The following is a 10,238-nucleotide window of genomic DNA, read 5'->3' on the forward strand; positions in this document are numbered from 1 at the left end:
GCGTCTCCTGCCTTACAGCTATACCGGGTCTGAAGAGGATATATAGTGTATTACGGGTACGTTGGTGCATTTTTCTCTAGTGGTACATTAATATTTCAAATGATAAATATTATTATGTAACGTAAAGAAATATCATATTCTTTTACGTAGAAAAATTGAGCCTGGGTGAAAGTGAAATGGATTACCAGCTAAGAATACATATTACAAGTTGTTCAAAACTAGCTCTCTAGTACATGGCACCAATAAATTAAAACTTAGTGTTATTTTACCTTTTTAAAATCTCGCCTTTTTATATATATCGCCCTATTACATTTGTTTACTTGTAAGTAATCGCATGTGTCACACCATGGAAGAATAATCGTGAAGTGCGAAAAGTTTCTTTGTGAATACAAATAGTAATGACATGGTAAACGGGAAAAAGTACATCAAGAACCAGTCACTACGTAGGTGTCAGTCTTTTTTATTTACGTAGCTTTGACTGCTCTTTAACTCTGGAAAATATGAAATTTCTTCCCGTTAGTATGACACTCTTGCACAAAGTAAACATACTTAAGAAATTCAAGTCAAAGAAGTCTTAAAGTTGAGGCAACAGTAAAATCAGAGTTGCAGTCTGTTATTACGCCATCAGTCTTGAGAGATTTTGTTGAAGCTGTTAATTCTTTCTGTGATGATGGACACAAAATTTCTTGTGACTCATGCTTGGCAAAAAGTTAAGCATATTCATAATAAGTGTAACATTACTTTTCATGGAAAGTAGTGGCAAATTTCGGATCTGGGCTGTACTGTGAAGGATGAATCTATTGAGAATGATTGTCGTACTGTTGAGAAAGCTTACCATATTCCAACATTTATGAACAACAGGGGACACTTCTCATTTGACTAGAACTTTAAAAAACATCTGAGTTTATTGTGAATGTTTGTACCTTTTTAATGTTGTATTTAGCTTAAATGGTGTGTGTTTAGTTGCACTAACATAATTGTGGATAGAATAAAACGTCTACATTTTTCTAAACAGTAGTTTCCTTATAAGCTTACAGTATGAGGTGTATATGATTTCAAGTAATTGTTTCTTTATAATTCAGATTAAATGGCCCTGAAACTGTTAGAAATAGTGATGTGTGGCTTCTTCATGAAGTCATCGCAAAATTACCGAAATGTAATCCTTACTTTAAAAATTTCGTACAAAAAGTTATTCCAAATTACTTTAAAAACTCTTTGGAATGAAGTCACCAGAAGTAGCTGCTTACTCAGTGACGTTTATACTAGTTAATGACTCTTACTTCATCACTGAGTTTGAAGTTATTTTGGTAATCTGGGGCATAAATTATATTTAGGTTGATCAGTTTCAACTTTTTACATTTTTTATGTTTAGGTATGGCTAACATTTTCTTTTACCTGTTACAGGATCATTATACCGGCAGAAGTCAGCGATATTTGATCCTGCTCTGGTCTGTGTGCTGGGGCCGGAGGGGCTTCAGAATTATTAAATTTTAAAATAAAACAATTTTAAACACTTTGAAAATAAAAAATTTTAAACATACATGTCTTTATAATTTGTTTCACACCATTTCCATTCTGATATTTATTTAATTAATTAGGTTCAATAAATTCAGATTAATAATTATATAGCTTAAAACAAGCTGTAAATACCAGGCTGTATTCCACGTGTGTAGATACAGCTGGAGCCAAACTTGATAAGCCAAGCTTGAAATATAGCTTGAACTCTGCCAACTTTGATGTTTGTTTCAAGCTTGAATCAAACTAACAGGCCTGAATATTCCAGCTTTGATCAAGCTTACATACTTGAACTTTACATCTGGAAACAAGTATGAAACCAGCTTACTGTGCTATCTGGGTTTAGTGGATTACTCCTGCTACCTTTTTTGAATATTGGTGTGACCTGTGCAACTTCGTCGAGCGAGCGGTTATATATGATTGTTAAATATGGAGCTAATACATCAGCATACTCCGAAAGGAACCTAATTCGTATACAGTCTGGACCAGAAGACTTGCTTTTATTGATTTAAAATGCTTCGTGACTCCAAGGATATTTACTTCTACGTTACTCATGTTGGCAGCTGTTCTCGATTCGAATTCTGGAATATTTACTTCGTCTTCTTTTGTGAAGGCATTTCGGAAGGCTGTGTTTAGTACCTCTGCTTTGGCAGCACTATCTTCGATAGTATCTCCATTGCTATCGCGCAGAGAAGGCTTGGACTGTTTTTTGCCGATAACATACTTCACATACGACCAGAATCTGTTTTGATTTTCTGCCAGGTTTCAAGACAAAGTTTAATTTCGGAAACTGTTATAAGCATCTCGCATTCAAGTCCGCGCTAAATTTTGACCTTGTGTAAAAGATCGCCAATCTTGGGGATTTTGCGTCTGTTTAAATTTGACATGCTTTTTTCGTTGTTTCTGTAACAGTTTTCTAGCCCAGTTTGTGTACCAAGGAGGATCAGCTCTGTCGATTGTTAATTTATTTGGTATAAATCACTTAATTGCTGCCAATACTACTTCTTTGAATTTAAGCCACACCTGGTCTACACTTATATTGTTAATTTGAAATGAGTGGAGATTGTTTCTCAGGAAGGCGTCAAGTGAATTTTTATCTGCTTTTTTGAATAGGTATATTTTTCGCTTATATTTCGAGGATTTGGCGATTACAATATTTAATCTCACTACGACAACCCTGTGTTCACTAATCCTTGAATCGGTTTCGATGCTCGTTATTAATTCAGGATTGTTTGTTGCTAAGAGGTGAAGTGTGTTTTCACAACCGATTACTATTTGCGTGGGCTCATGAACTAACTGCTCGAAATAATTTTCAGAGAATGCGTTTAGCACAATTTCGGATGATATTTTATGCGTACCTCCAAAATTAAACAAGTATTTCGCCAATCTATCGAGGGTAAATTAAAGTCACTACCAACTATTATCATATGGCTTGGTTACATGTCTGAAATCAAACTCAAGTTTTCTTTGAAGCTTTCAGCAACTGTATCATCTGAATTGGGACGTCGATAAAAGGATCCAGTTATTATTTTATTCCAGTCATGAACAATGACCTCTGCACATACTAACTCACAGTATCTACTTCAATTTCGCGACAAGTTAAACTACTTCTAACAGCAACATACACGCCACCACCAACCGTGTTTACCCTATTCCTTCGGACACCATTAAGTTCTTCGCAAAAATTTTGGCTGAGCTTATATCCGGCTTTAGCCAGCTTTCAGTGCCTATAACTATTTGAGCATCAGTGCTTTCCATTAGCACTTGGAACTCTGGTACTTTCCCAACACAGCTACGACAGTTTACAACTGTTATACCAATGGTTCGTGTATCTACGTTCTTCCTGTGTTCAGCCTGCACCCTTTGTGACTGAAGTCCTTCTTGTGTTTTCCTGAGACCCTCTAACGTAAAAAACCGCCCAGTCCACGCCACACAGCCCCTGCTACCCGTGTAGGCGCCTCCTGCGAATAGTGGACACCTGACCTATTCAGTGGAACCCAAAACATAACCACCCTATGGTGTAAGTCGAGGAATCTGCAGCCTACACGGTCACAGAACCGTCTGAACCTCTGATTCAAACCCTTCACTCGGCTCTGTACCAGAGGTCCGCAATCGGTCCTGTCGACTTTCCTGCAAATGGTCAGGTGTGCTTTCATCTTGTAGGCAAGACTGGCAGCCTTTACCATTTCTGTTAGCCGCTCGAAACCAGAAAGAATCTCTTCTGATCCAAGGTGACACACATCATTGGTAGTGACATGAGCAACCACCTGCAGTTGGCTGCACCCTGTGCTCTTCATGGCACATGGAGTACACATTGGTTTTCTTACCCTTCTTGTCAGCCAAGTCCTTAAGGGCCCCATACCGCGCCTAACGTTGGAGCTCCCTGTGGTGTCACCGCTAGACACCACACTTGCTAGGTGGTAGCTTAAATCGGCCGCGGTCCATTAGTACATGTCGGACCCGCGTGTCGCCACTGTCAGGATCGCAGACCGAGCGCCACCACAAGGCAGGTCTCGAGAGACTGACTAGCACTCGCCCCAGTTGTACGACGACGTTGCTAGCGACTACACTGACGAAGCCTTTTTCTCATTTGCCGAGAGACAGTTGGAATAGCCTTCAGCTAAGTTAATGGCTACGACCTAGCAAGGCGCCATTTGTACCATTGCATGTACCTCAAGATAGAGTCTCACTTGTATCATCCAGAATGCTGTATACCAAAGGACAATATAAAAGTTAAGTGTTCTAGTAGCTACGTTCTTTTCTTTATCACATTCATTACGAATCCTGTTCCAGACTTAACGCCAGACGGCGTGAGTTGACGCGTGCCCTTTCGGCTACTTCACTGTGGACTGGCTGCCTTAACAGTCCACTACACTCCCAACTACCAATAATCCCATCCTCTGTGATTGCCCGGATCTTGCAGGCTGAGTGGTTTTCTCTGAAGCAGGACAGGCGACAGCATCTGGCTCAGTGACAGTGTCAGCCACAGACAGCACCTGGAACCTATTTGTCAGACAAACCATTGAGGCCTTACGTGCAGCCACCTGGGAAACCTCTCACCACCTGCTTCGCCCTGAGGCGACCTCCCACTCGACCGCAGCTGAGGGGTCAGCCTCAGTGCGAGCAGTAACTGGGTTGGCCACCGGTGAGGACCGATTGGAGGACTCTGACGTGCTGGACGTCCATTGGATCCCCACGGACGGCACACAGCAGTGGTGCCCATCCACTGCAGCCTCAAGCTATGTAACCGAAGCCATCACAATCTGAAGCTGGGAGCGAAGTGTCACCAACTCGGCTCGCATCCGGACACAACAATCGCAGTCCCTGTTCATACTCAAGTCCATGGAAAAATAAACTATGCAGATAGATAAATGGACTATCGACTCGCGCTACAGAAATCTACTGTAGACCCTGACGAAAATGCACGAACTGTGTCTGGTAATACGCAGATATTCAAAAACCTAACTACCGATGCACTCAGGTTAAACTAAATAATTCGCCCCTGATTAGGAACTTGTAATATGTCACAAAATCGGTTTGTTTCCCGACGCAATCGAAAATGCGAGAACAGTGGCTATTAAATATTAAATTTACACGCAGAAATTCAAGAAACTAAACTATTAAAGCACACAGATGATATAATAAAATTCGCTCCTGGTTAGGAATTCTTAAATGTCAGAAAAGCGGTTACTTCCCTGTTGCTGCGTCTGTCTCGTTCGGCTACTCCTGCCTGAATAGTTATTTCTATGACTTTTTGAGCTAGTTGAGAAAACTAAACGAGGCTGCAAAACCATTCTCCTAGTGTGGGTTAAGGCTCATCCAGGCTTAGCCTGTGGTATAATGAAATTGTAGAACTTTGGAATGGCAGTGCATTGAGAATGTGAATCCTCTCATACAGCTGTGTTACACAGAACTTATGCACAGTAAGAACAGTTGTTTCTATCAAGAATTTCTTTATCACTGACTCCTATCATAAATAGATAATGGTACACATTAGTCTAATATCCAACATTCAGACCAACATATAAGTAGTTCATGTGCAAGGACTGGAATATCCATAGAGTGAACATAGCCTAATGCACATGTTCTCCACATATAACCAGGCAAGTAACGTGATTTTGGGATGACACTGCTTGTCTACAATTTGCGGTATTAGCAAAACTTGGATATTACACGTATTCAACTTGTTTTATATACGTTTCGCATGTTTGAGTTTTAGTAACAGCTATGGTGCAGTACTGTCGTTGCTATGGATGTGGGGAAGAAGGGCCAGTTACTTTTCATCGGTATGTGCAAGAAATGTATAACTGTAAATGTCATATTTATAAGAGGCACTTTATGTGTTGGAAAACATCAAGACATGGTATTATAAATCTTGTACTGTAGAGATAATTTCTCCGATCTTATGGCTATGTGTTTACGAGACAAGTGCTGGATAAATTTGCAAGTGTGTTTGAGTAAACTGACAGTCAGTGCACACATATTGGTGCTATGTTCATACACCAATAAAATTTATATATGATAGTCTGCATAATTTCCTCCTCAGGGGACACTGCCTTAATGTAGCACTGCCCATGCGGGCGAGGAGGTTTCCGCGCTCTGGATCCAGAGGGCTATGCCAGCGGTAGCGTAGCTACCAGCAGGGCCACCCATGCCAGACAGACCAATGGGGAGGAGCCAGACTAAGTGTGTCCCACAACGACCTATCTCCTGTCCGATCCTATCCTAAGCCTATCCCACTCCCTTATCATTCTTAACATCCTACACCATAGGGCAGGGAGGGCTCTAGAGGCGTGGTGAAGCCAGTCTCCAAAATACAAATCACCTGCTGCCTTGCAGTTGGTAGAGGGACCTACAAAGGCTAAGGATGCTCCCCTAAAGGTGGGGCCAGTTACCCTGTGAGCTGTAAGGGGCAACCCCCAAAATTGTTGGGCGGAAGATAAACAATCTCCCCCTGTAAAACATCAATTGTTGCGAATGCTAGCAAAGGAATAAGCCAGACAGATATTTCGATGACGACCCCAGCATGCCAAAAAAGGATAAGAGATTTGTACATAGGAACATGGAATGTGCGGAGCCTATGCCAAGTTGGAGCCCTACGTCAGCTGCTAACACAAGTAAACAACTACAGTATAAAAATATTGGCTCTCCAAAAAATTAGGTGGAAGGGGAGTGACGTAATGGATGCAGGAAATTTCACTATCTTCTATAGTAGTGGGAGGATGAATACCTTTGGAACAGGTTTTGTGGTCGATAAAGAACTGAAACATGCGGTGATGTATTTCCAACCAATCAATGAACAGATGTCCATATTAAGATTAAGGGGAAAATTTTTCAACATTACAATCATAAATGTACATGCACCCACAGAGGAGGCAGATGAACAACAAAAGGACGAGTTTTACAGAAAGGTAGAACAACTGTATGATCAGGCTCTCAAACATGATGTCAAGATATTAATAGGAGAACTGAATGCAAAAATAGGAAAAGAAGAGGCCTTTCAGCCAATCATAGGAAGACATAGCCTCCATGAAATATCAAACGATAATGGATTTAGGGCTGTAGATTTTGCTATAAGCAAAAACATGACTGTCGGCAGTACATGTTTCCCACATTAAAAAAATACACAAAGAAACATGGATTTCACCAGATGGACAAACCAAAAATCGGATAGACCATATATTGATTGATCAGAGACACGGATCAGACATAATAGATGTTAGGAGCCAACTTGGAGCTGACTGCAATTCAGACCACCATCTAGTGAGAATTAAATATAGACAGAGGATCTCACTATTGAGTAAACAAAAATGCCACAAACAAAAGAAGTTTGACATTAAGAAACTCAAGTTAGAAGAAATATGGAGAGCATATCAGATGAAAATAGAAGAGAGGATTAAGAATGAGCCCAACACATCAAATGAACATACAGAAGCAATATGGAAACGATGTAAGACTGCAATCTTCAAGGCAGCTGGAGAGGTTTTAGGACATGAACGTGCTCAAACAAAGGAAGATTCGTTTGACGAAGAATGTATGAGAAGAACTGAGGAACGTAATATAGCACGAATGAAATTATTGCAGAGAACAACTCGAGCAAATCTGAATGAATGTAACGAAAAGCGCCGTATAGCAAAGAGGGTCTGCAGTCAGAAGAAAAGAGCACTAAAAAAGAAAAAACTGGAAGAAATTGAACAGCTAGCAGAAGAGAAGCAAAGTTGTGAAATGTACCAAAAGATTAAAGAAGGAAAGACCCGGTTCCCAGCCAGAACAAATATGTGTAGGAACAAAGAAGGGGATTTGATAGGGGAAAGTAATAAAATACTTGGCAGGTGGGCAGAATACTTCCAAGAGTTACTGAACCCAGAAGTAGAAGGGTTAGAACTAGAAGAACAGGTGGAACTAACTTACTATGGAGCAGAAGTTTTAACACCAGAACCTGCACTGGGAGAAGTGATGCAAGCCATTAAGACCTTAAAAAACAATAAATCACCTGGAGAAGATCAGATCCACGCTGAACTTCTCAAGTATGGTGGGGAAACACTGTGAAAAATAATTCATAAAATAATACTGAATATCTGGCAAGAGGAGAGCATGCCAAAGGAGTGGAAAACAGCTATAATGTGCCTCATACATAAAAAAGGAGATAAATGAAACTGCCAGAACTATCGAGGAATCTCCCCACTAAATACTACATATAAAGTTTTCTCCAAGATTCTAACCAGCAGGCTTACTTCATATGTGGAAGAGAGAGTTGGAGACTATCAGAGTGGCTTTACAAGAAATAGGTCAACAACTGACCAGATATTCACATTGTGCATACTACTTGGAAAATGTTATGAACATCAAATTAACATACACCAGCTCTATATCGACTTTAAACAAGCCTATGATAGCATCTCAAGAGTGGAATTGAAGAATGTAATGGAAGGGACTGTAATACCTAAGAAGCTCATTAAACTTTCTATGATGACCCTCAGCGAAACCAACTGTAAAGTAAAAATAAAGGGCGAAATCTCCAGAGAAGTAGAAGTGAAGAAGGGACTTAGACAGGGTGACAATATCTCCTCTTTGCTATTAACCTTTGCCTAGAAAAAGTCATAAGTCAGATAGAGTTAAATAAAGGAGGAACCTTCTTAAATCGTTCACTGCAGTACCTAGCCTATGCTGACGATGTGACATTACTCGCACGAAACACTGCTGTGCTAGGCGACGCCTATCAACAAGTGGAGAAAGGTGCAAGGAAACTTGGCCTGAGAGTCAACATCGAAAAGACCAAGTATATGACAATGACCAACCAACAAAACCTACCAAATCTCAGGATAGCCGACAGGGAGTTTGAAAGGGTGAGAGACTTCAAGTACCTTGGGTCGACTATCACTGAGACAAGTGACATTGGCAGTGAGGTGAAAGCCAGAATAGCAGCAGGTAAAAAATGCTACTTTGCCGCATTATCCAAGCTTAGGAATTCTCTTCTATCATGTAAATCCAAAATCCTCATTTAAAAAACAGTTATAAGACCAGTTGTTATGTGTGGTGCCAAAACGTGGACCATGACTGCAAATAAGGAAATGATCCTTAGCATATGGGAGAGAAAGGTGCTATGTAAAATATATGGCCCAATATATGAGCAACAATGTTGGCGCATCCGTACGAATGCAGAACTACTACACCTTTTTGAAGAACCTGACATTGTTACTACCATTAAAATAAGAAGACTGCGGTGGGCAGGGCACGTGGTCAGAATGGAAGAAGACAGAGCATGTAAGAGGATTTTTGATGGCAAGGCTGGAGGCAGACGAAGGAGGGAACGCCCCAGAAAGAGATGTGTGGATGGAGTTGAAGAAGACATGAAAAAGCTGGGTGTCAGAGGATGGAGATGGAAAGCCATGGATCGGATAGAATGGCAGGATATTGTGATGCCGGCCAAGGCCCTCCAAGGGCTGTAGAGCTGAGTAGTAGTAGTAGTAGTAGTAGTAGTCTGCGTAATTTCCTCCAATTTATGCAGGTTCTCAAACCGTTGTTTGCATCTAAGTATTTATGCATAAGAGAGTTTCCTATACAGTGTCATTGTAACGTAATTAATTAAAACAGATTCGACTATATGACTCAGTGCAATAGACAACTTTTAAAAAATGTTTGTGTCACTTCTTCTATTACCCCAAAACTCGGACACAGATCCTGTATTTTTAATTTATTTGTTTCTTTTCTGATGTGACGGCGAAAAAACTGAAAATAATAATGGACAAGCTGGTGGTGCAAATCACTTGCCTTATTTATTGTAACAATTTCTCATTGTCATAAGCGCTGTTTTATCATGACACCTCACCGCCCTCTACAGTGTCACTGTGGCATAATTAATTAGAAGAGAGATTCAATAATAAGGGAAATAGGAAACGTAAAATAATATTGTTGGCTGTCACTTCTTATCAAGTTACCGAAAAGACGTCAACAAAGTGGAGTCTGAGCTATAGTACTGTGGCAAAAAAGTACAATACCACACATCTTTGCGCCAACTTCAGTTTCTGACATGCAATTGTAAGATGTCGGTAAAACCCGTATACAAAGTTTCACGGTAGTTCTGAAGGCGATCTATTCGTATCAGCGAAGTAATAACATTCGAAATACGCTAAGCACTATACGGGCTAAAATGCGCTGCCTCAAAATCACGTGACCTGAGATGCAGAAGATGTTACGGTCTGAATACCGTTTCCGCTCATTCG

The sequence above is a fragment of the Schistocerca nitens genome, chromosome 5, assembly GCF_023898315.1.
Source record: "Schistocerca nitens isolate TAMUIC-IGC-003100 chromosome 5, iqSchNite1.1, whole genome shotgun sequence".
NCBI classification, from domain to species: Eukaryota; Metazoa; Arthropoda; class Insecta; order Orthoptera; family Acrididae; genus Schistocerca; species Schistocerca nitens.